This window comes from Alligator mississippiensis, chromosome 3 (assembly GCF_030867095.1).
Source record: "Alligator mississippiensis isolate rAllMis1 chromosome 3, rAllMis1, whole genome shotgun sequence".
NCBI lineage: Eukaryota > Metazoa > Chordata > Crocodylia > Alligatoridae > Alligator > Alligator mississippiensis.
This window is the reverse complement of record NC_081826.1, coordinates 205,498,269-205,526,266: the sequence shown is the minus strand read 5'-3', so window position 1 is coordinate 205,526,266 and position 27,998 is coordinate 205,498,269. Positions and strand designations below refer to the sequence as shown.

The 27,998-nt window shown below is 48.1% G+C and overlaps 1 protein-coding gene across 8 annotated transcripts in view; it reads right to left on the bottom strand.

The window, feature by feature from the left end:
- Positions 1-27,998, bottom strand: part of AOPEP (aminopeptidase O (putative)) — a 313,993-nt gene that overhangs the window by 285,751 nt on the left and 244 nt on the right. For 3 of the 8 annotated variants that reach the window (XM_059724835.1, XM_059724838.1, XM_059724839.1), the window contains exon 1: positions 25,285-26,099. The exons of 1 other annotated variant lie outside the window; for it this stretch is intronic. The gene's annotated coding sequence lies outside the window, so the exon portion shown is untranslated. Of the gene's footprint in view, positions 1-25,284; positions 26,109-27,998 lie in introns of those variants that run through there. 4 more of the 8 variants (XR_009460997.1, XM_059724840.1, XM_019478015.2 and 1 more) reach the window with 3 other exon arrangements.

The window sequence follows — 27,998 nt, the reverse complement described above, 5'->3', positions numbered from 1 at the left end:
CCCCCAGGTACAAAGATTTACAGAAGTCATAAATGCATGAAACAGGTTATAGACTTAACTCTGAGAGGTGGTGGTATAGGCCATTCATGGAATCCATTCCAGAATCAATGAGGAATCCAAGCAAGCATAAAGTTGTGGACATCCCTGACAATTTGAGGGCAAAAAACTTCCATGTCAAAGCAGCACCAGCACCACCCTCAATGATTCAGAGCTTCAGTTGTTTATATTCGCCATACCATTCAGTAAAGAAGAGATTATGCCACTTGGATTTGATATGGAAGCGACGTGGGTCTGTGCATCTTCTATACATTTGCTGGTATTTTTCCATCCAGACAAATGTCCCATAGTATTACAAAAGCTTCATGTATTACAAAAACATTAAACAAGTTGGGGAGGGATGAACCACAGCATGGGTTCAACCACTGAATGGGTTCCAGAGATAACTGTTCTGGAGCAGAGAAAAAGGCTTCCAACTGTCAGAGAAATTATTCGCTTAAGCTCCCAACCTGGAAAGGGAACACCTGCGAATACTCCTGACCCCAATGGGGCTCGTTTCCCAGCTGAGACTCAAATAAGCAGGAGACGAGGGTGTGGTCTTTTCAGTTTATTCGGCCGAAGGTCCCCTGACCTTAGAAAGGCAGGGGGGCCCCAGTTGCACTCTCACACACGTATTTATATTCTCTGGTTACATGATATTTCGCATGCGCAAAGCTTTAGCGGAAAATTACTAGTATTGCATGACTCTTCTTCAACCTGCAGGGTAAGACCAAATAAGGCACAGGTCTGCCGTTAAGCTTGTCTATCATGCTTAGTTACTATGGGGGAAGTTGAGGGCCCCTGAAGGTACAGGCTGTGCTTCCCGTATTGCCAAAGGAAACCCCTTTCTCTGCACACAGTTTCTAACACAACATAACGCTAACTGAAATTTGACACATGTTGTGCTAGCCCCTAATACAGAAGCACTGAACTCACATTAGCAAATGAAGAGCATATTTGTCTATCCTTGTTGCTGTGCGGGCCGGGAGCAGTCCGAGGCTTTCGGGGGCACGCGGCAGGCTGTGGCCGGGAGCCCACAACGGTAGGGCGGGGACTCTGGCACGACGGATTAGAATTAGGCACGGACTCGTAGCGGTTAGTTAAAGATTGTTCTACTTACACCGTAGGTGGTCGCGGTGCAGGCAGGAAAAACTTTCTTGAGTTGCAGTTACAAACAAACACAAGTGGAGTTTGCTAGGCTCCACCGAAGACACATGCACGGAGTTTGCTAGGCTCCGCAAAACAAACACGACAGAGCTCTGGATACCCTTGACGAGCGCGCAAAACCGTAGATACATCTTAAGAATTTAACGAACGAGACAGGAAGAGGTTGGTGGTTGATCAGGCCGCCGAACTCCTCTGAGACACACACAAAGTTTCTATTACTCTGCCGCATGCTCAGAGTCCCCACGAGATGGTTGTGGAGTCCTCTACAACTTGGGCGGAAACTGCTCAAACCTCTTATACGACTAGCAAGCCAATCGCTAGCCACCACGTGGGAATAATTTAGAAACAGCCAATACTGGGAAACAAATTTACATACGGGTGGCGGGAACTCCTTTGTGCCGGGGTTTTCTCTCTGCAGCTGAGAATTGCACCGTGCAAAGAAAGCTCCATGTGGCGGGAAATAATTCTGCAGTGACGAAGCGCACACACAATCATTGGGTCATGACAGTTGCCTCCCCTAAAGCAGCTCTATACTGCTTTAGGTTTGCGGGCTAGTAAAGACAGAGCTAAAAAAGGACCACAGTTCAATGGCAGTATTTCTCTTACATATCTTTGTCTGTCCATGCCCCCTAAAAGGGTCCCCAGGTATTAAAATACCCTGGAGGAGTTTGAGACAAAAACATTAGCATGTTTCTTGGTTAACTTACTTAGAAAGGAAAGGTCAGATAAGAATAGTAGTTGGAGACGCTGCTGTGACAGGCAAGCAATTGTTTCTTAGTGCATAGTAGCTGCACTATGGAGTAGTCTTGGAGTAGCTTTTACTCTTTACATACAAAGTGTTGAGAACCTGAGGTCCTAGTTGCTTTGGATACTTTTTCATGGGATGAATCAGTCATAGACAAAAGCTTTTTTCCTCTATAGTACTTCTATAATTTTTGAAAATTGAAATGCAAAGAAGAAACGTGTTTATGTTTACACCCTCTGTATTATTCCCGGAATTTCAAGAGACTGCCATGTTATCTCACCTTTTTTTCCAAAAACCAGCCACTGGAAATTTCAGTGCACATTATAAGCAAGAAATGCCATAACAGCAATTTCTGCCTTACTGGATGAAAGAAAAACTAAAACCTGCATGTGACTCATAGGGAGCAGAGCAATGAACAGACTCAGCTCCTAGCTGCCACTACTCAAATACTTACAAGGAAAGATTTTTTTTTTGTAATTCTGTCTTGCAAAAATGAGGTGTACATTTTATTCTGAGGCATGCTGTATGCAAAAAGTGTGGAATTTAAACACCAATGGTTTTATATTACACAGGTCTTAGATACGCACAAATAGCATTTGATGTTATATACAGGGGTTAATTTTCTGCTAAAGTTACAGGTCTGCTGACTTCCAGAAATGTTGCCAATTTATACCAGTAGGAAACTTGGTCCACCTTGTGTACCATAGTTACGGTTTATGTGGAAGCCAAATATAAACATAAAGACTGGGAAAGGGATGAATACAGTAGAACTAAGATATGCCCATAACTAGAATATTCCTCAGCAATGTAAGAAGCACATCAATGCTAACTACAGCAACACGAAACCAGGGAGAAAAAAGTAGGACACGTTTTGTTTATTATTTTTTATAACTACAAGCAGCCAAAATTGTATATAGTGGGATAAAAAAAGTCTGTTTTGTTTATAATACATGCGACATGTAATGTGGCACTCGGACACCTCCCTGGTCCCCGTGCTGCAATCTACCCAAACACGCATGCTGACCTGGGAATCTGCAGTGCTCACTCCTCAGAGGACATCTGACCTACAGGCAGGATCAATCAGTATTGAGAGCCCTCCCCTTTCTGAGCCTGCTTCCCCTCTTTTAAAGCAATTCTCTCAGCTTGACAGTGGCTGTAAGTAGACTAGGGTGGGGCCAACCCAGCCCAGCAGCTTTCTTCCTCTTCCTCACCAGGGGCTAGCTCAGGGGTCAGCAATGTTTTTGGGCCGAGTACCAAAAAACCAACAACCTGGACTTGGAAGATGTTGGTGTGCAAGGGGCAGATGGCAGAGGAGCCACAAGGGGCCCAATCCTTGTGGCAGAGCAGCCCCGGTCCCTTCCCTGCCATGCTCCCTAAAGTGCACTTGCAACCACTGCCAGCAATGAGCCAGGTTGCGGCTCCAGAGCCTGGTGCAGTCGCTTGCAGCCTCGTAGCTGTTTGCTGCAAGCAGCATGGGCAGGCCCCTACTGCCCTCCACGAAGCCTGGGCTGTTTGTAGCAGGCAGCCGCAAGCCTAGGCCACCTCGTTGCTAGCAGTTGCTGCACACACTTGGGGAGCACAGTGGGAATGGGGCTGGGCTGTACTGCCTCCGGTCCCTTTCCCTCTGTGAGCCCCAAAGGCACATATGCAGCTACCACTACCACAGAGACCAGGCTGCTCACAGCAGGCAGTGCGCAGATTGCAAACAGCTGCACCAGGGCCCAGCTCCATGGCAGCAATTGCTGCACACATGCCCGGGGTGCACGACACACAAGGGGCCAGGATTGCACTGCCCCAGGGTACGCATGCAGTCACCACCAGCCGTGGAACCGGGCCAGGGCTCTGGACCCCAGTGCACCAGCTGCAGCCTCCCAGCTGCCTGCCACATCTGGCTGGGACTCTGGGCAACTGCTGCCTGCCACAGAGCTCCAGGTGCTTGCAGCAGGGCTTGCAGCCTCTCTGCTGCCTGCTGCGAGCAGCCCAATTCCATGGCCAGCAGCAGCTGCCTGCAGCCCAGATTGGCTGTGGCATGTCAAACTAAATAGCCTCAACTGCCATGCTCTGGCACAAGTGCCAGGGGTTGCCAACCCTTGAGGTAGCTAGTCCATACCATCACAATGCAAAAAATACACATGAAGATGACATTGTAGCATGCAGCATAAATAATATTTTGTGGACTGGAGATTAAAGGCAGGGAATGGATATGATCCTGTGTACTAATTACCAGGAATCCTGGTTTTCCTGTGACAAAAAAATTGCAAATTTTCTAAAAAAAACCCCCAAATTCATTATTAAAATGAAAGCCCCCCCAGTCCTGCTGGACAGATCTGTGCATGGGGCAGGCATGGGCTGCCCCTCACTTCCCACCCACAGCCCCCTGGCCCTGCTCTGCCACTCACTCCTCCCTCCCTCACAGCTCCCACAGGCTTGCTGGTACCTCTGGCCCCCCCACCTACAGTCCCTGCTCCCCCAGCCCTGCCAAAGGGGGCCCCCCCAACTGCCAGGACTATGAACCCAGGCCTGCAGCCACCTGCCCAAGCTCTCCCCTGCTGCCTGCTCAGGAAGAGGGGCAGCTCCCTGCCACTGTGTGCACTCCCAAGGGGCAGTGGGTCCCTTGCCCCACAGATCTGTATGCGAAGCAGGCACAGGCTGCAGGCTCCCACCCTACTTCCCTCCCTCAGGGCCTCCAGTGGGCAAGTTCCCTCTAAGGTGCGTACATGCACAGCCGTCCACAAAAAAAAAACTTTGTCACACATTAACTTTGTAATGCAGCGCACCAGCCCAGAGAGAAGCTGGGCTGCAGCTTCCTAGAAACCCAGAGTGCGGCAGAGGCACTGGGACTGGCAGTAAGTTACTGCTCGGCTGCGCTCCACTCCTCACCATGCCAGCATCCCTGCAGGGAGAGAAAGCAACGTGGGGCAAGCAGTGGCTCCTCCCCGAGGCAAAGCAGAAGTGGGGACAGGGGCTGGAGCTTTGGCTGGGGCTGAGCCAGGCAACACGTGGGCTCCGCTGGCTCTGGGGAACTGCTCTACTCCCCAGCCCCTTCAAACAAGCTTTACCTCGAGCCCTGACGCCATGTGCCTCCTCGCTGCCTGGTCTGCCCAGTGGCAGGATGCACAAGACTCCATGCTGCTTTCAAAGGCTGCGGACACATGGAGGCAGTGTTGATCATTTTTGAAAAAGTGATGAAATCTACCAGATAGGGCAGACCAGGCATACCTTCAATGTTTCACAGTACCTGAAAGCTTTAGAGAGTATATTAAATGATGTGATTTATGTCTTGTCTCGGACGGCCAGAGCCGACTCGAGGTGATCTAATAATTGCTCGTTCGTCGGGCGGGCTGGTGAATAGAGAGGCCGACAAGGCTTAATGGTTGTAAAACTTTACTTACGCCCCTAGTGGTTGTGACGAAAATGGTCCGGTCGTCTGAACAACTATGTCAGTTGTTCCAGCTGATAAGGCTCAGGCTAGCTCATCCATCTACAAATCAAGCGGCGGGAATAGGGTACGTCTGGGATTGCGCTCGGTGACGGGGAGAAGAATCGATAGGTGATCAGTCTATCGATCAGCTCAGCCGCAAGTCAGATCTCTTTTAGAAGCACTCTGCAGCGTGCTCAAAGTTCTCCGACTTGGGAGGAAGTCGCGCGAAATTTTAAATGGCTAGCAAGCCAATTACTAGCCGCCACGTAGGAATAATTTAGAGCTGGCCAATAGCGGGACTCAAATTTGCATTCGAATGGTGGGAACTCTCTTACACCGGAGGTTTTCTGCTGCAACAGAAAACCTTTGCTTTTGCAAGAGGCTCTCATGTGGCGGGAAAATTCCACCGTGCCGAGGCACCAAAATCACTGGGTTGTGACATGCCCCCTTGCCGACAGCACAACTGGAATTTTAGACACATGAGCACATCATACGGCATCTTTGTTTCGGGATTTACTGACCAAGCAAAGCTTTAACAACCAATATATATATAAACAAACAACTTGATAGACCGGTCTTTTCAACAAATTACAAAATACAATAACTTTGAACATATAACAACAACTGTTGATCATCATCTGATTGGAGAACATCTGCTTAGGACTTCCCTCGTCTGTAGTCGGTCTGTCCTCTCCTATTAACAGACAATGTCAATAAAATGCTTAATAAAATGAGAAGAGAGTGTTATAGCAATTCCTGAGCAAATGGACGTTCGCCGTCTCAGTGTCTCCTTCACAACCATCACTCTATTGATTCAAACGAACTGCAGTCTGGTGCTCGATGAATCTTACAATCGGGCGGTTGTGGATAACTACTTTTCTGGGGTTAGACCTGTAAAGAAAGAAAACAACAACACAAAACAAAAAGACTCATAATTGGATTTACTGTAAGGATATTGGGGGAACGTTGGAACGGCGGGTCATCCAGTTGTGATGAACAATAATAGGAGGACGATCAGGCTTTTCTTCTAATTGAACAGAATAGGTATTAGGATATTGTCCCGATCGTTGAACTGTTCCTTTATGAACTTGTGGATGAGACTGATGGGGGTGCGGTACTGAAATCCACACCAACTCATCTGGCTGGAACTTGGGTTCCCATGGTGGAGGTCTTTGGACATTAGCTTCGTCCCATAACGGTTTAGCAGCGTTTAGTGAAATGAGAACATCATGATTGAATTTAGTCCAGTTTTTAAACGTCCTTCCTCCCTGGAGGCGAAGTTGTTCTTTGTACAGGCCTATGTGTCTTTCCACAACACCGTTGACTGCGGGTGGTACGGCAGATGAAAATGCCAGGCTACATTATGTAGACAAGCGAATTTGTCCAGAGCGTTAGAGTTAAAAGGGGGTCCTCCATCAGACTGAATCTCATGAGGGGGTTGCCAGGTAGCAAATACAGCAGTCAAAGCAGAAATGACAGCAGTGGCATTGCTTTTCCGTAGGGGGATAACCTGTAACTGTCTTGTTCCCAAGTCAACAACAACTAATCCTTTGTTTGGCAGCTTAGACCCTGGGAGGGGTCCTAGCAGATCTACCTGCCAAACTTTTCCTGCTTGAAACTGTGAAGAATCGAAAGCTCCGAGTTGGTGCTTGGCTCTATGGCACTTTTCTTTTGCACATATCTCACAGGCCTGAGCTACCTTTTCCCAATCATGCCGAGCTCCGTATGAGGCCGGCTCCATAAGGGTTCGGCACCAACGTTGATGGCAAGCTCGTGGTCCCGGGTGACCCCAATTTTCATGAAGCCATGCGAGGAACAGATTTACTTCAGGACCGGAGGTAGATGTGATAGGCAAGACTATGTCGGTTCGAAGTGGATCTTCTAAGAGCTTATCAATTACTTCATGTACTGGATCAGTATCCAGACGATGGGACTTAGTGTGCCTAACCAACGGAAGGCGCACAAATTTAGTTAACGTTTCCCAGATGTCTTGCCAATCATTCAAATTTTCGGAGGGAAAAGCTGTACCGGTAAGAATTTTATAAATGTATTGTGAATCAATGGCGATGATTGGAACGGGAAGTGTATCATTATGATGTGTCAGACAATGTTCTAGTACCTTAAGGAATCCTAATAATTCACATTTTTGGGCCGAATTATCATCTGGGTCGGCTTGAAATATTTCCCTATCGTTACAAGCTTTGCAATAATACCCATAGCCTTCGCCATGTTGGGAGGTTCCATCTGAGGCCATCCACGCCGGGGCAGAAGTTCCATACAATGTAGGGACCTTCTCCTCATCTTCCGGGCTTGGATCAGGTACCGTGTCTTCCAACCTCCAACAATGCCAGTTGTAATGGTGAGTAAGCACTAGTGTATTCCAGGTCTTAGACTCCCCCTGAAAATGTGGGTCAACTCTTTCCGCATCCAGCAAGGGTAACAATGTGGCACCGGGAGCGCGTAACGTCCCATGCCCCCTTGCTAAAGGTTCCACCAGTTGTTCAGCTAGGAGGATTTTTCCTATAGCTCCATATCGATGTTGTGCCGCTTGAAGCGTTTTATGGGCTGTATATACTAGCTCAGCGTGAGGGTTATGTGCGACAGCCCACACATGGTTGGTGGTGAACCCGAGGGTTACGGTTAGTGACTCACCCAGATCGATGGCATGGAGTTGTGTATCTTTAACCGTGGCTAGCAGGCGAAGCAGGTTCCGCTGATCTCCTTTTGTCCAAGGTGTGGACTTTCGGGATTTGTTACGGATCTGTCGCTGCAATTTAGTGAGGAGTGACAAATCACTAGGTCCAATATAATGCCGATACCAATTCAAATGACCCAAAAACTGTTGAAAGTGCCTCTTAGTAGTAGGGAAGAGTGTTTTTAATGGATCGATGTTAGGACCCTCATGCGAAATTCCGTGGCGGATGGAACCGATGTATCGGGTACCAAGGAAAGTAATGTCATCTACAGGATGTAAACACGACTTTTCCTCGTTGATCGTCCATCCCTCACTCTGAAGGTGAGCGACTAGTTGATTGACTATACTAGTAACTACGGAACTATCGCGACCCATGATGGCAATATCATCGACATAACTCCAAATTTTTAATTCCTTCTCCGGGGGAAGAGAGTATGAAGCTTGAAAATTCTTTAGGGTGTTATTCATGGCACCAGTGGCTAGTGATGGAGCGTTACGATATCCTTGTGGACAGACTGTCTACCTGTACATAATGCCATCAATACACATATTTAGTATTCCTTCCGGATCAGTTATCGGGATGGAAAAGAACATATTTTTTAGATCCAATGCGACTCCGACCCACTTATTTTGTTGAAATTGTGCCATCTCAAACATACATTGTGGCAGAGTAGAAGGATTAGGTTGTTGAAGTACATGACACCTTTTGTTGACTTCTCTATAGTCCACAACCAACCGGGCTTCATTAGGCTTTCCAGGTTTCACAACTCCCCATCCTGATGACAGGTAGGTGCTGGCTGTTATGGTCTTAATACAGCCTTGTCGCTTGAGTCGCCGCAGGAGGTCAGTAAGGGACTGTTTTAGAGGACCCTTAGTTGGGATTGGTCGATATCGCCAGGTGGAGGTGTTACGAAGCATTGGTCAATGCCAATCCTGTTCTGGGATAATAATGGGTAATGCCTGTAGCACTTGTTCTTTAAGGTCAAGCGCTCTTATCCCCGGGATCCCTAAAATGTTGATGCCCCCTAGGACAGCCTCTAGGGGGTATCGGTGGCCTCGGACCCAAAATTTGCTTCCAGGGGCATTGGAATTGCCCCAGGGTCCGATAGGTGGCGATGAGCCCATCTCTCTTTGCGCTGCACGGCTGTTAGTCCCATTGGATTTGTTCTTGGGCTCCATGAGAGATATGACACCCCAACTATAGCCAGGAGGAGTTGCTCTGCAGTAGCCTTCTGTGGACGACCTTCGTGCCAGGTGTGAAATTTGTGGGTTACCTGTCCCACTACGAGCGCCTGGAGCGGGATGGGCCAGTGGGCACTATCTGTGACCACATTCAAGTTGGTAGCACGCCCTCCGCTCCATGCCGCTTGTCGGGTCAAGGCACTCGCTTCTTCTTTGTCTAAGGTGTCAGATCCAAATTCCACTATTAATCGTCCTAACCACATGGCCAAGGTTTCTTCTGGTTTTATTTTAGATTCCTTGCAAAGTTCTTGAATTTCTGGTCGGGTGAGTGTGCGTGAGATAACAGTGGTACGCGTAGCACCATCTCCATATGCTTCATCACAGCTATCGGGTGAGCTACGGTAGAGGAAGAGTTAAATTCTTCATCTGGGAGCGTTGGGTACATCCCTCCTCCCATTTCCCCCTCCCTGTGGCAAGGAGGTGGGGCCGTTGGGAACGACATCACCTCAGGGGGCGGAGGCGCTAGGCAGATCCCCGCCGGGTCTTCTGGAGCTCCGCCCCTCTTTTCCAGGTTCCCCGGATGGCTCGCGCTTCTTTTGGCGCCATTTTCTGCTAGCGGCATCATGCGGCCGGTGCTTTTGATAAGCGCCGCTCCGGAGCTTTTTGCTGTCCGCTCCAGCGACTCCTTACCCGCCGTATGCATCTGTGCCTCTAAATTTGCGTATTCCCTTAGTAGACCTGCTACTGTACGGAACAGCACATTCATCATTTTTCCCTTCTTCCATTTAGTTAGACCCCATCTCGGCACATGACGGCCCTTAGTTTCCAAATCCTCCCGGAGCTGAACGAGGAGCTCATGGCCCCACGACTCAGGCACCAAATCTGGACAGTTGAACCAGTCCGTGGGGGTGGGTTCCCCTCCTTCCCTTAAGTATCGAATACATTGAGCAAACTCCTGAGCGGGGGTCAGCTTCTCTGCCTTCTGTGCTTTCACCCCGGCTAAGGATATGGTTGAGGTTTTCTCCGGGGGTTGATAATAGACCCGGTCGCTCCCCATTATGCATCCAAACTCCCCAAGGGATAGCTTAGTTCTCCATTCCTTCACTATGGCTTCTTCTCTCTTTACGGAGAAGTAACCATCAATATTTCTTTCATCCCCTTCTACCGCCTGGTGGTAAGCGATATGCGCCCATAGATCGTTGGCATTCTCTACGTGGCGGGTCCCGGTGTGCCAGGGGCAGCACCCGATTAGGTTCTTCTCTATTACCGTGCCCTTAGATCCCATCCTCGTCGCCATGTCTCGGACGGCCAGAGCTGACTCGAGGTGATCTAATAGTTGCTCGTTCGTCAGGCGGGCTGGTGAATAGAGAGGCCGACAAAGCTTAATGGTTGTAAAACTTTACTTACGCCGCTAGTGGTTGCGACGAAAATGGTCTGGTCATCTGAACAACTATGTCAGTTGTTCCAGCTGATAAGGCTCAGGCTAGCTCATCCGTCTACAAATTAAGCCGGCGGGAATAGGGTACGTCTGGGATTGCGCTCGGTGACGGGGAGAAGAATCGATAGGTGATCAGTCTATCGATCATCTCAGCCGCAAGTCAGATCTCTTTTAGAAGCACTCTGCAACATGCTCAAAGTTCTCCGACTTGGGCGGAAGTCGCGCGAAATTTTAAATGGCTAGCAAGCCAATTACTAGCTGCCACGTAGGAATAATTTAGAGCTGGCCAATAGCGGGACTCAAATTTGCATTTGAATGGTGGGAACTCTCTTGCACCGGGGGTTTTCTGCTGCAACAGAAAACCTTTGCTTTTGCAAGAGGCTCTCATGTGGCAGGAAAATTCCACCGTGCCGAGGCACCAAAATCACTGGGTTGTGACATGTCTGTCACATGAAATCTTTTGCATGCTCTCTTCAGGTGGAGAATTATACGTAAACTTTTCTGTTTTGGTAGGGTTTTGTATATTTTAATTTTTTTTAATAAAATATATAATATATATAGTTTAGTATTTCAAGAATCTTTTCTCCTAAATAATGTTGTGAGAATAATTTGATAAGGGGGAGGCAAGACCAATACAGGAACAGCCCAAAGTGGCGCGCTCACGGACCAAAGCAGCGTGTTCACAGATCACTAAGCCTTAGAGGGAACATTGCCAATGAGTGCGACCTGGCGCAGCAGGGAACAGCGGAGCCACATGGAGAAGCTGCTCGCCGCTGCATGCTACGCACTGCTCTGGCGCCACACCTCCTGACATGGGGCTGCAGTGAAGGCAGTGGCGTGTCAGCTGCTGGGTCATGCCCAGTGGGCTGCAGAGGCCCCAGAGGAGGGAAGCAGGGTGGAAGTCTGAGCGTGCAGTCTTTGCCCACCCCATGCACAAATCTGAGGGGCACGGGTCCCCCTGGCCCCTTGGGAGTGCATGCAGCAGCAGGGAACCAGCCCTCCCCCTCCCCCGGACGAGCCACCGGCAGCAGACCCACCCGCAGCGGAGCCTTGCTCCCCGCTGGGGCCCTGCAGCCATGCATTGCAGCCCTGGACCCCAAGCCCCATGCACTGCTTAGCTGGGCAGCAGCCCCAGCCCTGCCCAGCAGCCGCAGCCCCCTCCCTCCCTACAAGGGCCTCAATCCCCCTCTCCCTTCCATTTACCTGCTGGAGCTGCTCTCCAGGTTGCCTGGGGCCATATGCATGTAGATCAGGGGTGGGCAAAATACAGCCCGCGGGCCAGATCCAGCCCACGAGGCCATTCTATCCGGCCAGCAGGACCCCTAAAAAATGTAGAAAATTAATATTTCTCTGCCCTTGGTTCCGGTCAAAAATGACAGGAACCAAGGGCAGTAGGTCCCAGGGGAAGCCCAGCAGGCTCCAACAGTGGGGTCTGCCTGGCCCCGCCCCCTAGCCAGAAGCCCCAGCCAAGGTTTCTGGGCTGGGAGCATGTGGCTGCCCTGGCGCAGGAAGCTCAGGTAAGTGGTGGGGAGGAGGGGGACCCCGGACAAGGAAGGAGCATGGGGGCAGGGGGAAAGCGGCCCCTCCCCACCCATGCCCAGTGCCCCATGCTGCAGCTGCTCGCAGCCTGCATGGGGCTGCCTGTGCCCGCTCCAGATAGCCCCATGTAGGCTGCGAGAGCCTGCAGCGTAGGGTGGGGGAGGGGTTGCTTCCCCCCCACGCTCAGCTTTTCCCTGGGCTCCTTCCCTGTGCGGAGAAAAGCGGCCCCTCGCCCACCCCCTGGCCAGCGCTCCCTGCTGCAGGCGCTCTCAGCCCACGCGGGGCTGTCCAGAGCAGGCACAGAAAGCCCCAAGCAGGCTACGAGTGGCTGCAGTGTGGGTCGCTGGGCATGGGGCGGGGAGGGGCTGCTTTCTTCCCCCCCACCCACGCTCAGCACCAGCTTGTAACCCGGCCCCAGTCAGGCGGGTTACAAGCTGGTGCTGAGCGTGGGGAAAAGTGGCCCCTCGCTCGCCCACCCCACGGTCAGTGCCCCGCACTGCAGCCACCTGAAGCCCGCATGAGGCTGCCTGTGCCTGCTACAGACAGCCCTGCATGGGCCATGGGGCAGGCGAGGGGCCACTTTTCCCCACGTTCAGCACCAGCTTCTTCCCTGCTGGCGAGCAGGGGGTCGGGGTTACGCGCTGCCCCCCACCTGTACCACGGGGTGGGGGGGCACTGGGTGTGAGTGGGCCGGGAGCCAGTGAGAGCACAGGGCCCGCACTGGTGTCCCGGGGCCAGTGCCGGTGGGGCCCAGAGCAGGGTGGCAGGAGTGTGGGGTCCCAGCTGACAGGGTTTCTATGGAACCGGGCCAGCTTCCCCTTCCCTGCTGGTGCAGCCCAGCCCAGCTCCACAGACCCCTGCCAACCTGCGCCCCGCTCTGGGCCCCCCAGTGCTGGCCCTGGGACACTGGTCCCAAGACATTGGGACGTTAGTCCCAAGATGGTGACCAGGGCACGGGGGCACCTGTCAAGGGGCGGGGCTACCCATGTGGCCCTCGACAGCCTGCCAAAACAGGGTAAGTGGCCCTTCACCCGAAATAATTGCCAGCCCCTGATGTAGATGCACATGGCACCCCCTGCCTGACTACCCTCCTTCCGCTCCCTCACAGCTCCCTGCAGGCTGCAACTCTGCAAGGGAGCTCATTACAAAACTGCAAATTCCACAGATTTCTCTGGTAAAACAAGAAATCCATGTTTGTCTCCAGTAAAAGGTAAAATCCATGATTTACTCCATTTTTCTGTGGCAAACAGAAAACCTGGATCCCTGCTAATTACATACAAGGTACTGTACAACACAGCACAATCCTCAATACTTATATTTACATACTAATGAGAGAAAACTCTAAACATCTACCAGTCATCCATTATCATGAATCTGAGATGAAATTCTGGCAGCCTTAAGTCAACAGGAACTCTGTTAATGTTTTTAGCAGGACCACAATGTCATTCTTTCTTTTTATTGAACATTTTCAGCTTAGCTGCTCAACTCCAAGCACAATTTTTCAAGATTTTTACTTTGGGGGGGGGGGGGGGACACCCTTGATAAGAGGTTTAAAAAACCCTCAAGTAAACAAGAAATAGCAAGGTTTCTTAAAAACTTTACCAAAATTATAAGCACTCTCAAAGCAAGGCCATCTTTCTGTAATGTATTTGTATGCATCTAGTCCACAATTAGGGACATAAAATGCCACTGAGCTACGAACAACCAAAGGGATTTTCAACAGAACCTGGGCTCTAGTCTCAGTATCACTGTACAGGCAACACCCACTTAGCGCTCTTAATTGGTTCTAAATAAAATAAGCGTTAAGCGGAACCACACTAAGCAAAACCCATTTTCCTATAGAAATGAATGTATATAAATGTAATTGGCTCCACCACTTGTTGTTGCTCCTTCCCACCTGCATTCTGGCACCACCTGGCAGCTTGGACCCTGCACTCCTGCCTTCCCAACAGCCCTGGCCCGGGCCGCGCATGCCTGCTGCTCTGTGCTCCAGCCCAGGCTCTGCACTCCTGCTGTTCTGCTGGCTCCTGCCCATCCCAACCCCTTCTCACCACCACTGCCCCTCCCTGCGTGCCCACCGGCCGCTCCAGCACTACATGGCAGAGTGGAGCCCGTGTTCCCACCACCCTGGGCCCCCACTGGCACACACTGTTTCACTCGACACCGCCAACACGACTTCTCCCTACCCCTGCACTCAGCATTATAGCGAAATGTGCTGAGCGCTAGATAAAACCAGGTAGGTATTTTAAATGAGTGCTATATTAAAACTGTGTTAAGCAGGGGTTGCCTGTATGTTACAGTTACTATCACGTCCATTTTCTGCTCTCTGCTGCTTACTTCTTGATCCTGTACAACAGGATTCAATCTATGGCTAGTGGGCCAGGTCCAGCCTGTGGAGCCACTGGATCCAGCTTTTGGAGCTAGAGCAGGGGTGGACAAAATACGGCCCGCAGGCCGAATGTGGCCTGTGGGGCCCCTAAAAAATTTAGAAAGTTAATATTTATCTGCCCTTGGTTCCTGTCAAAAATGACAAGAACCAAGTGCAGTAGGACCCAGGGGAAGCCCGGTGGGCTACCACAACAGCAGGGCCTGCTCAGCCCCACCCACCCAGCCGGAAGCCCCAGCTGGGGTTTCTGGCCTAGGACCACATGGCTGCCCCAGTGGCACCGGAACCTCAGACAGGGCGGGGGGGAGGGCAGGGGAGGACCCCGGGCAGAGAAGGAGCCCAGGGAAAAAATGAGCGTGGGGAGGCGGGGGGAATCGGCGGGGGAATCGGCCGTTGGCGCAGCAAGCAGGGGGGCCACACCTGCAGCTGCCAACGGGCAAGCCCAGAGCTGGCGCGGAACCCAGGCTGGCAGTGGGGCTGGGTTACAAGCTGGTGCTGAGCGCAGGAAAAAGCCGCCCAATGGTCGCCCCACGGCCAGTGTCTCGTGCTGTAGCTGCTTGCAGCCAGTGTAGGGCTGCCTGTGCCTGTCCCAACAGCCCCACGTGGGCTGCGAGCGCCTGCAACAGGGATTGCCAGCCACGGGACAGGCAAGAGGCTGTTTTTTCCTGTGCTTAGCACCAGCTTCTTCCCTGCCAGCAAGTAGGGAGTCAGGGCTGTGCACTGCCCCCTGCCTGTACTGTGGGGCTTGAGGGCACTGGGAGTGAGCAGGTGCGGGAGCCAGCGGGAACACGGGGCCCACGCCAGTGTCCTGGAGCCAGTGCCGGTGGGGCCCAGAGCAGGGGGTCCATGGAGCTGGGCCAGCTTCCCCCTCTCCCTGCTGGTGCAGCCCAGCTGGCTCCACAGATCCCTGCCAGCCTGTGCCCTGCTTTGGGCCCCACTGGTGCTGACCCTGGGACATTGGTCCCAGGATGGTGACCAGGGACCGGGGCACCTGTCAAGGGGCAGGGCTACCCATGCAGCCCTCGACAGCCTGCCACAACTGGGTAAGTGGCCCTCCGCCCGAAATAATTGCCCGCCCCTGAGCTAGAGACTTAGCAGCATTCAATGACAGAGGGCTTCACCTGTGCCATGCAGCAGCTGGGCAGTCAAGCTGCAGGGCCCCTTGCCTGTCACAACACAGTCAGAGAAGCAGAGAAGCGGATACAGTGGCTAGGTTCTAGCACTAACACCTCAGACCTGAGCAGGGCTATCCCAACCTGCCACCAGAAAACATTGCTCACCACTAATGTACAGCATCAGCATTGTAAGTGGCCTCGTATGGGTGCATAGTTACATCTGGTATAGGAACAAAACGTGCAAACAAGAAATAAATCTGTGTTAAAGGTGTTCTTTGGAGGTTTTTTTGTTCTTTAACCCTTTTGGTTTACTTCATTTCTAAAACATTTTTTGTTCATGTCTCCTCAAATTACAAATAAATTATACATAAAGCAATTGGCATTAAAGTAGCCAAAGGAAACACTGATTTTTTTTTAATTTTTCATGGGGGGGGGGGAAGAGGGGAGAGAAAGAAACGACACTGGAAATCTTAAATAAGTCTCACATATATCTTGGAGGTAGGTACTGTAAGCAGTTTTTCTTCAGTATTTTCATGTGGACAAATCTTAACACAGAAACCCTCTTGTAGATCTCTTCCTTACTTAATTCAATGTCTTTACTGTCAATAATTATAGTTCTCAGATAAATGAAAAAAATTGGACTATTTTAGATAGATAAAATGAAAATTAAACTGGATTTAATCTGATGATTGTTATGCTTAGTTATACCTCCTTCCCTCATTTTGTAAGTACTCTGCTCATTTCATTTCCTTGGATGTAGGAGCATTAAATGTAACAGTACCAAATTTCCCATTATCGTCTGAAATTTTATGGACCTACTATATTAGAGTTTAGTTAAAGCAGTCTTATGATTTAAAAAATGCAGCAGTGATTTGAGGCTTGCTTTCACATTTTGGGCAAAAGATTTTTAGAAATCCAAAGATTCTGCTAGAAAACTGAAGACAGGGATGAAGCCTCCTGCTGAAGATCACACTTCAAGGCAAAAAGTGAGTTAACTGGACCCAAGCACACTCAGTTCCCCGCTCTCATCCCTAACCAATCATTCTTTTACTTTGGTGTATCCTTACATGACTGGGAAAATGAGCACCAGAACACTTCTTACCAGATTTTACATCTAAGCTGAGACTTTAAAAAGGAAGAGATTTTAAAAAGCACACAGGTTTAAATCTAGAACTCCTTTTTCATTGCATTACAAATTGTATAATGTGGACATCTATTTATTTAGTACTTACCTGCTGCTTTACATAGCCCCCATCTCCACCAGAAATTCATTTGGTAGGTATGATTTGTGTAAAGGTCAACAGTAGTTATCTTGGCAGGATATTTACCGAACAAAAGAAACATTACAAAACTGTGCAGTCATTTATAGAGATATCCTTCAGCCTTCATTAAACTGCTCCTCTGGGGCTAACACACAGTCCTGTTATACACAGCTCCATAACAGCAGCAACTTTGTAATGTTAACTAGCAAACTGACCATCAAAAATAAATCTGTGCAGAGCCCCCTGGCTGGAGCAGGACAAAAATCACCTCAAAGGGACCCTCACCAGCCAGGGCATGAAAGGGGGCTTCTCTTAGATCCCCTGGCAGGGAGAACAGGAGTGGAGCCTGTCAGTTAGCTGTTGAGGCACCACAACATGTTGACCAGCTCAGCTCTTGTCCCTCTTGAAAGAACTGACTGAGCTGCCTGAAAGCCACCCAGAACTGCAACAGGTGATCCAGTGGTCTTCCCTGCCCAATTAGCCATTGCCACTGCTGTAGGCTCATCAACCGCCTTGCTGGCACTGCACTCTGCTGCCACTGGGTGGCCACAGCTAACCAGGCTGCCTGTGAGCCACCAGCAGTGGCAATGGCTGACTGGGCAACAGGGGGAAGCTGACCCACTCCACTGACCAGCTCGGCGGCCACAAATCAGCTGGTCAGAAGAGCCAGGCAGCAGCAGCTCTTTAGCAGTCGTTGCACTTAGTCACCAGTAACTGGTGGTCATGGGAGCCAGCTACTCTTTTCGGAGAATTATTTCTTTACCACATTTAGACATTTTTACCCCAGTCACTTGACCCACAGAACTATGCTGCAATATTTGAGGAGAAGGGGATGTTTATTGATGGTTTTTGAAGGAGGATTTTTCTTATTGGGTTTAGGAGGGTTCTTTATATCTCATTCACAAAAGACTCAGAAATGAGGGACTGGAAGGGACATGAAAGGAAGTCATCTGGTCACTAGTCCATCCTCTTGGACTTGACAAGATCAGCATACCCAAAGCCTGTTCCTACAAGCCTTCATAGTTGCTAGGGTCGGAAGGGACTCGAGCAGATCAAGTCCAACCCCTTGCCATAGGCAGGAAAAGATGCTGGGGTCAAACAATCCCAGCAAGGTGTCTATCTAGCCTTCTTTTAAACACCCCCAGGATAGGAGTGAGCACCACTTCCCTTGGAAGTTGGTTCCAGATCCTAGCCGCTCTGACTGTGAAGCAGTGCCTCCTGCTACCTAGCCTGAATCTACTCTCCATCAGCTTATGGCTGTTATTCAATGTTACTCCCAGTAGTGCTTCGGGGAACAGGGCCTCTCCCATTGCCTGCTGGTCCCCCTTGGCCAGTTTGTAGACAGCCACTAGATCCCCTCTCAGCCTTCTCTTGTAGAGGCTGAACATGTTCAGGTCCTGTAGCCTCTCCTCGTAGGGCCTGCCTTGCTGCCCCCTGATCATGCGAGTGGCCCTTCTCTGGACCCTCTCAATATTGTCCACATCCCTCCTGAAGTGTGGCGCCCAGAACTGGAAGCAGTACTCCAACTGCAGCCTTCATTGAAAGAGATTCCCCAACCTCCCTGTTGCAGTGCTTTCACAATCTATATACGTGAAGTGTTTTCTAACAGGCTACCAACACATTCTTAGCTGAAAATAAAGCCAGTTTCTTCCTGTCCTACCCTCAGCAGACATGAAAGAAAACTGATCTCCTTACAACCACCATCTACATAGTGGAAGGCTGTTACCAAGTTCCCTACCAACATCTTTTCTAAATTAAGAAAACCCATTTCCTTCACCCTTTCCCCATAGACCATGCTTTCTAAAGTTCTTGCCATTTTTGTTACTTTCCTTTGGATGCTCTCCAATTTGTCTGCATCTTTCTGGAGCGTGGTGCCCAAATAAGAACAGTTGAGGGACTCAATAGTGTTAAGTACAGCAGAATAATTACCTTACATAGCTCTTTCTTTTTTTTATTTTTACACACACACACACACACACACACACACACGATTTTTGGTGGTCTTCAAGAACACCACCAAAAATCATGAGAGTTAGCAACACTGATGCTGGTAAATTTGATGTCTTCTTAAGCGTAGTATTTTTCCCTTTCTTTACTGAATTTCAGCTTCTTCATTTCAAACATTTCTTTGGTTTAAGATCATTATTTGAATTCTAATAAAATCCTGTAAAGTGCTTGCAACCCTCCCAACTTGGTATTATCCATGTAAAATGTATTCTCTATTCCAACATCTGAATATTATTCGAGTTTGGCACCCCTGCTGTACATCAAGTACTTGCTACTTTTAGGCCTCTGCTTGAATTATTAGGATTAATAAGTGTTTGGATACTAACCTGTTGAGGGCCACTTAAGTATTCAGATTAGTACAGCACTTTGTGAAGTTGTTAATCCATTTTCAGTGTTTACCTTCAACATATTTTAGTGAAGCAATGAAATATATTGATCTTACATCCAACCCAAAAGGTTACTGTGATTATTGTGGAAATGTGTAAAGAAAGCCACCTTTAGTGAAATTTGCTGCTACTTGCTCGTAGCTACCCTGATGTGAGCGTGATATCCAGTTAGATGCCTAGACATCGATTTCTTATCTAGTATGATCAGAAGCAAATACTGTCTGTGTTGACATTTATGATTCCTTAATGAATTCATTAACAAATGTGTTTCATGAACCTTTTCTCCTCAGCACCACCTGGGGTGACAAGGAACAATGGTAATAAGCTGATGGAGAATAGGTTTAGGTTAGAGATCAGAAGGCAATATTTTACAGTTAGGGTGGCCAAAATCTGGAACCAACTTCCCAGAGAAGTGGTCCTCGCCCCTACTTTGGGCAAATTCAAGAGGAGGTTGGATGATCACCTGTCTGGGGTCTTGTGAACCCAGCATTCATTCCTGCCTGTGGCAGGGGTCAGGCTAGATGATCTGTTCAGGTCCCTCCTGACCCTAGCTACTATGAAACTATGCAACCACGTGGTTGAGTTTTCAAAACCCATAGGAACTCTAGCCGCATATCCTCTATTAAGTTCAAGGAAGTTATGTGGCTAAATCTGCAGCGGGTTTTGAAAATCTTGTCCTAAGTACACAGTTACAAGAATGATCGTAGACCCATTCACAATGTTTCAAGAAAAGCTGTAACATAGACATTAGCGAACCAGCGTACTCACAAAAGACTAAGAAAGAAACCTATATATCAAGAAATTGCCCAGCTTTTTACTGTATGCCAAGAACCAGTCCAGAAGACAAAAATCTGTTCAAGCCACAATGGGGATCTTTATTACACTCCCTGATTCATTCTACATACAGAAATTCTGATACGGGAGTTCTGTACTTATCTCATACACAGTGAGAATCTGCAATGTGGACTGGAGAAAATTTTCATTAAAATCAAGATGCATTTTTAAACCTTTTATACTACAAAAATACACACTTTGGAAACTAGAAATCCAAGAAGCCATGTGGATTTTGTCAGTAATCATTTCATTTGTCTAGTGAGATACTGTTAAGAAAGAAGTTACAAGTTATACTTTTAAAGGAATTTTCCCTTTTTTATTTACCATCCAAAAGAAAAGGGTAGCTTTCAATCAATCATTCACAAACTGAAAAAAAAAAAAAACTACCTGAAGAAAAGGATTTAAGTTACAGTACATAAATTTTAAGTCTTTATTACACAGGTTGGGTTACATGAATTTTAGCCACTGTAACTCAGAAGTCTTTATGAAACTCTTAAAATATGTGCATAAGTCATGTTACAGTAATCCTCAAGCTTAACAATATTTTATTATAGTTTTCTTATGCAGTTACTCACTTAACTTGCACCAAAAATAGTTTCTCCTCATTTAGATCAGGCTTCAGAGGAGCTAATGTATCCTTCCATGAGTGGGAAACTGATGTAGAAAAGCTGAATCCACTTTGGAATAAACCAGCTGAAGTCAAACATATTAACAAGTCACACCTGTCATGCATTTTTTTTAATCATGTTATCTTAACTGATATAAAAGCATAGATTACACAAATCCTTCCAAATCAAAACATATGTTTGAAATCACTGCATATTTGAAATCACACCACAATAAACAAACATTGTAGATACTAATAGAGCAACATTTCTATATACCAAATTGTTAATAAAGCAAGTATTAACAAAATTCAAAAGCACAACCATCTCCTAGGTACATCTATTAACAAAGGAATACTCCCAATAGATCTTGTTTTGGAAATTATACATCAATCAATCAGTAACACATTTGTCCAGAATTTACAACTTAATCAAAGACATTTTAAATCTTCAGGTAGCTATAATTAGCAGAAAGGTAAACATAATCTAATCCAAAATATTGCATACAGACAATGACACACTAGAAAACAGAATCTGTGCTTTAAACAATAATATACATAGAGGCCACCATATTAGGAGCCATGCTAACCATTCAAATGTTCAATTTATGCCTAGAACCTGCAACAACCTGGACAGACACTTCTTAGGAGTCTTTGTGAAATCAATTAAGCACATGCACAACTCCCAAAACCCACTGTGCTTCCCCCATCCTATTCCTACTGCTAGCAACAAATGGCTGATCTGAACTAAGAATCAGGGATCCTGCTTTTCTCTGATAAAAAAAACAAACAAACAAACACCCCAATTTTCAGATAAAAAATAACCCCAAATCCACATTTTTCCATGATTAAAATGAAACACCACTAATAGATATATCAGGATCCCCGCTGAAAACTCAACCAAGTGGTTCATGAAATACATATATACAGGCAGGTGGCAGTACCACATATAAACAGATACATCTATTAGTGGTGTTTCATTTTAATCAAAGAAAATGTGGATTTTAGGTTACCTTTTTTAATCCAAAAATTGGGGTTTTTTTTAAATCAGAAAAACCAGGATCCCTCCTGAGAAGACAGCAAATTAGTCCAATTTATGACTGAGATCCTATTTAGCTTACAAACTGCTAGCTTACAGAACATGACAGTTTGTGTGGCTAAAATCAATAATTAAAAATAACATTTACCCTTAAGTGGGACATTTTATTTGCTGCTTTCATGCCCCATTCTTTCATTACCCTTCTTCCCTTCCCCAGCCACTTCACTCTAATTTTTGTGAGGCGCAGAAATTGCACATGAAATATCAAAAATAGGAAGTAGGCAGCTCATGATAAAGAAGGTTGTACAGAAATGACAGAAGTTGAGGCAGGGTGGGAGAGGCAGTAAGACAAATGGGAAGAAACAAAACTTGATACAGGAAGAAGTATTTAACATCAGACCTAAAACAAAGCAGCTCTCTCTCCCTCTCTTTCAATTGGTATTGAAGATAGTGCCACCACTGCAAACAGGGATAAATAAATCTAGTTGTTGCGGCAAAGCTTGCTTGACCCACACGAGAGAGATCACGATTTACTAAAATTGGCATTACCATTTCTATACTGGCAGGGACACCATGGAAAGTATGTATTTGAAGTTTACTGCCTACAGTTCATGCTACATTTAACAAAAAACTGAGAGGACATAAGCCAGATAAATAGAGATGGGAGAAAATGGAAATAGAGATGAGAAGCAAAACGAATTAACCTAGCTGCAGGTATGGGAAGCATTTTTATATGTATTCTTCTATATGCTTTATTTCACCTCTATAAAGACCTCATAATTCAAATAATCCTGGGAGTCTGGATGGAATAGAGGCATAACAATGTAGCTCAGCCCTGGTACTAGATTCCAAAGAAAGCCCAAACGCATAAACTCCTGTGTGTGTGATTTCCATGACTACATGATTAAAGCAGAATAAATTTACATCACTGTATGTATAGTTGTACATACTTAAGGTAGAGCTAATCAAAACTCTTTGGTGAAATCACTGGGAGTTCCAAGCATGCACAGATAAAAGCCAGGCCTAGATACATGGAGACAGTATGCTCCCCACTCACCTTTGAACAATAAAGTACAAATCGCTATCTTTGATGCATCAAATGATCACAAATAACACATTTTGTATTGATGGAACTCTCAGAATGATACTTGGTGTTACATATTTACCTGGATATAATGAAAGGTTTTAGCTTTTTTACTCATTTGTTTTCCTTTTGAAAAAAAACAACAGGTTATGATTGCAAGTAGCTCAGAACACAAATTTAACAACCCTCCCCTCACTCCGCCCATCTATGAATTGTTTATATAGTTGTTACACATTATGATTTTGCCGTATGTTGTTTTAATACTACAGCACATATGACTAACCTAGTTGTTGTCCAAATGATTAAAGAGACCACGTTTAAATGACTCTTGCTTACCACACAAGACTTTAAAAATGCAGAAGATAGGGTAGATATGCACTTTACAGAAAATCATAGATGCTTGGTATAAGCAGTGGCTGGCTTACTTCAACCAAAGCAGACCACTCTGGACTACTTTTATAGGCCAGCTGGGTTAAGTTTGAAGTTATATTACTCACTCTATCTTCTCCCAAAGATTTATTCCCTTTTAATTTCTCCTTAAGAGAATTACAGAACACACTAAACAAATCTGCACAGCACAAAACTATTTGAAAAGTAAAAGCCAATAATACCATAACCCATAACACAGATATTTGTTGGACCAAACAGAAACCGCTGTTGCATATTTAAGTTTTGCCTGCATATGGAAAAGTAAATTCACAGATTTGGGAGTGCCATTTTTTAATTCTGTCATGCCTCATACTGTCACATGCCCTTATATAGTGCGCACAGGTACGTTACTGCCATCTTTTCTGAGATATTTGGTTTCCATGGTGTTGTCTTCCGGAATATCTTCTATGTCAGAGGTGGGCAAAATATGGCCCATGGGCCGGATCCAGCCCATAAGGCCATTATATCCGGCCCGTGGGGCCCCTAAAAAAAATTTAGAAAATGAATATTGATCTGTCCTTGGTTCCTGTCAAAAATGACAGGAACCAAGGGCAGTAGGACCCAGGGGAAGCCCGGCGGGCTCCTGCAACAGCAGGGCCTGCCTGGCCCCACCCCCCCAGCTGGAAGCCCCAGCAGGGGCTTCTGGCCTAAGACCATGTGGCTGCCCCAGCACCAGAAACTCAGATAAGGAGGGGTGAGGGGGAAGGGGAGGAGAGGACCCTGGGCAAAAGCAGCCCCTCCCCCGTCCCGTGGCCAGCGCTCCCTGCTGCAGCCGCTCACAGCCAGCACGGGGCTCTCCTGAGCAGGCACAGGTAACCCCATGCAGGCTGTGAGTGGCTGCAGCACAGGGTGCCGGCCATGAGGCAGGGGAGGGACCACTCCCCGTGGGCCCCCCAGCACTCAGCACCAGTTTGTAACCTGGCCCCACTCCCAGCCTGGGCCCTGTGCAGCTCTGGACTCGCCCACTGGGGCTGTGCCAGGGCAGGAGCAGCTGCGGCCCCCTCCGCTTGCCGTGCCAGGCAGTGTTTGCTGTTGCTGCCTGCCCAGAGCTCACATGCTGGGTAGCCCAGAGGCGGCGGTGGCAAACACTGCCTGGCGTGGCAAGCGGGGGGGCTGCAGCTGCTGCCACCATGCCACAGCACCAATGGGCGAGCCCAGACCCAGCGCGGGGCCCAGGCTGGCAGCAGGGACGGGTTAGAAGCTGGTGCTGAGCGCGGGGAAGGGAAAGGGGAATGGCCCCACCCCCGCCCTGTGGCCAGCGCCCCATACTGCAGCCGCTTGCAGCCTGTATGGGGCTGCCTGTGCCTGCTCAGGACAACCCCGTGCGGGCTGTGAGCAGCTGCAGCAGGGAGCGCTGGCCATGGGGCAGTGGAAGGGCCACTTTTCCCCCACACTCTGCACCAGCTCGTTACCTGCCAGTGAGCGTGGGGTCGGGGCTACATGCTGCCCCCCGTCTGTACTGCAGGGCTGAGGGGGTACTAGAAGTAAGCAGGTACATGGGGCCCGCACCGTTGCCCCAGGGCCAGTGCCAGTGGGGCCCAAAGCAGGGTGGCAGGGGTACAGCATCCCAGCTGGCAGGGGCTCTATGGAGCCAGACCAGCTCCCCCTTCTCTCCGCTGGTGCAGCCCAGCCTGGGTCCACAGACCCCTGCCAGCCTGTGACCCGCTCTGGCCACCACCAGCGCTGGCCCCAAGACATTGGTCCCAAGACATTGGGATATTTGTCACAAGATGGTGACCAGGGGGTGGGACACCTGTCAAGGGTGGGGGTACCCATGTGGCCCTCGACAGCTTGCCAAAACTGGGTAAGCGGCCCTCCGCCTGAAATAATTGCCCGCCCCTGTTCTATGTCTATACTCTCCCTATAGCAAGTGTACCACTACCTGGATTCTAAACAAAACAAATGAGGTACTTACAAAATAATCACCAGTTCAAGCCGAGATAATATCCGCATCATTTGGTAATTCTCCTACTTGCTATTAAGAAAAAGTCACACAGTTATTAGAGAGTTTTGGGAGTATAAAAACAAATTGTTACCAGAGATTATTTATTTGGAATAGATCATGATTCAATTCACTTCCATTGTGAGGTAGCTAGCCATGTCAATCTGAAGTCATGAAGAATTCGGGATAGATTTGCATCTTATACACTAACTAAATATAAGATGCATAGGCTTTTGTAAGCAGTAGGTTGCTCAACTGATACTATAGTATCTGATAAAATCCTGATGACATTTTATAAATACCTCACTCAATGCATCCTAAAAATGTATTTGCCGTTTTCATCGCTGCATCACACTGAAAGCTCTTGGTCATTCTGTTAACAGGGAAACATCCATAATTCCCAGAAGTACTCCAATATCACACTGATGTGCAAAACAAGGCTCTTATTGCACCTTCCTGTTCCAAAAATCTGTTAAACATGTAGGTCCCAAATAAAGAATACATCTGATATCAAACTGATAAAAAAAATCATCTGCTATGTTTGCCCTTAGCCAAAAAGACAGAGTAACACTGGTATTCCCTACAGTTCTGCAGTCCTACGTTGAAGTACAGTTTGCAACCTCATGGTAACTTGAAAAACTAACAGGCTGATACTTCTAACAGTATTTAATCAATTTGTAATCCTGCCAATGAAAGGGTCCTTCTTATCAATTCAAGGCAAATAGCTTATTTCTTGTTCATTCAGGTCACAAACCAAAAGGAATCTGACAGAGAAGCAAAGTAACAGAAATCATTCTCAACACCCCTCCTCTTCCCCTCCCCATCCCCCCAAAGTATAAAAGTTTTAAAAAGCCCTATTCTAGGATCCAGGAAACAGACCAGGGAGAGAACCTTGACAGAAATCCCAGCAACCCCCTCACTTTCAGCAGCCTGCCTTTGGCATAACATTCTTCTTATGAACATAGCACATAAACGGCAGTGTCCTCCTGGCTGTCACATCAGTCTCTAACTGCTACATGCAATATAAAATTTTATGAGTCCCCATCTAACATGGCTATATTTATAGATATTGCATCTTTATATGCCTCAAGATATTATCTTACTATTTTTGTATGATGGGAAACTGCAGTCTCTAACACAATGTTATTACAGATGTGTGCAATTAGCCTTGTTATTTCCACTCAATATGCACAGTGCAAGGAGGTCTGAATTTTCTCAAGAGAGACAGGTAATTGGGCAAGTGAGGGCTTTTCTTCTGTTCCCACATAAAAACCATTTCACTCACCATCTATAGCAAAATCTATAAGGGCTTGAAAGTTTCATCTACTTAGTAAAAGAGCTACAGAATTTTTCCCTAATCAGAACTTCCCTAAACAACACTCATGCTGGGGAGACAGCATTTCTCTACCAGTCCATGTAGAAATGATCCAGGAGCCAAGTGCTCCACTCTGACAGTAACAAACTCTGAGACTCTGGGAAAATCACTTAACCACTTAGCCCTTTTCTTCATCTACAGAATCAGGATAATGACTTATTCCTTTTTGTAAATCATTTTGGGAGCTCTAGATGAGAACATGACTTGAGGACAACAAGTGTTACCATCCTTCATGAGTTATGATTAACCTCCAGAGGTTACCTGTAGACATCGATCAGAAGAACCAGGGAGCTAGCTTCAGCTTCACTAATCCAATCATTCAGACCAAGGTTGCCAAATATATGGCCTGCAGGCCTGATCCAGCCCATAGAGCTGTATGATCCAGCCCACGGGTTGCTGAACCAACCCCATGTACTGGACTGAGCCCTGAGCACTGCCTGCAGCGCATGGGCTGAACCCAGCACTGCATGGCCATCATAGCACAGCAGTTTGATTGGGGACATGTGCTGCATGTGGTGCCCCACGACACTGGACCTGTGTATTGGCTCCAAGACCAGTGTGTATTAAGCCATCCTGGAATCCACACACTACACTCCCTGTGCTGCACACCACACAAGCAGCCAGTCCAGCCCAGCATGCAACACACACCAGCCCCGAGACTCACTGCGCACATGGTATGCAGGGCTGGCATAGGGCAAGCGCTGCAAGTAGCACAGGAACTCGCGAGCTGCATGCACCTCCCTGAACCGATGCCCCGTACCGCCTACAGTGTTGGATCCAGTCCCTGTGCAACTGCACATGCCACCAGCCCCAGGGCTGCCCTGTGCTGCATGTGGCATTCCAGCTGAACTCAGCACCCTGGGGAGCTGTCCCAGTCCAGCACACGGCCCAGCCCCGCAACGCCAGACAAGTTTGACACCCCTGATTTAGACTGAACACAGATGGCCAGTTTACACCCGGGCCTGACTGCCTCAGGTTTTTAGGTGCTTTGGAACAGGCCGGGACAACGGCTTCTGTGGCCAGCTCAAACCAAAGACTCCTGGAGGAGTCGGGCTGGAAGGGAGCCCCAGGAGTCGCCGAGTCCAAGCCCTGCCTGAGGCAGGACCATCCTCGTTCAAATCCAAACTCACATTCGCCTCCGCTGCCCGGGGGCAAAGCGTCTATCTGGCCTGCTCAAAAGGGGGACAAGGTGCCCGTAGGACCCCAGGAAAAATCCTCAGCCCTGGTGTAAACCAGCCACCTGCTTTCAGTCTCAGCAGACGGGCACCCGCGGCCACCAACCGGGGTCCCAAATGCCGGCAGAGCTCGAAGC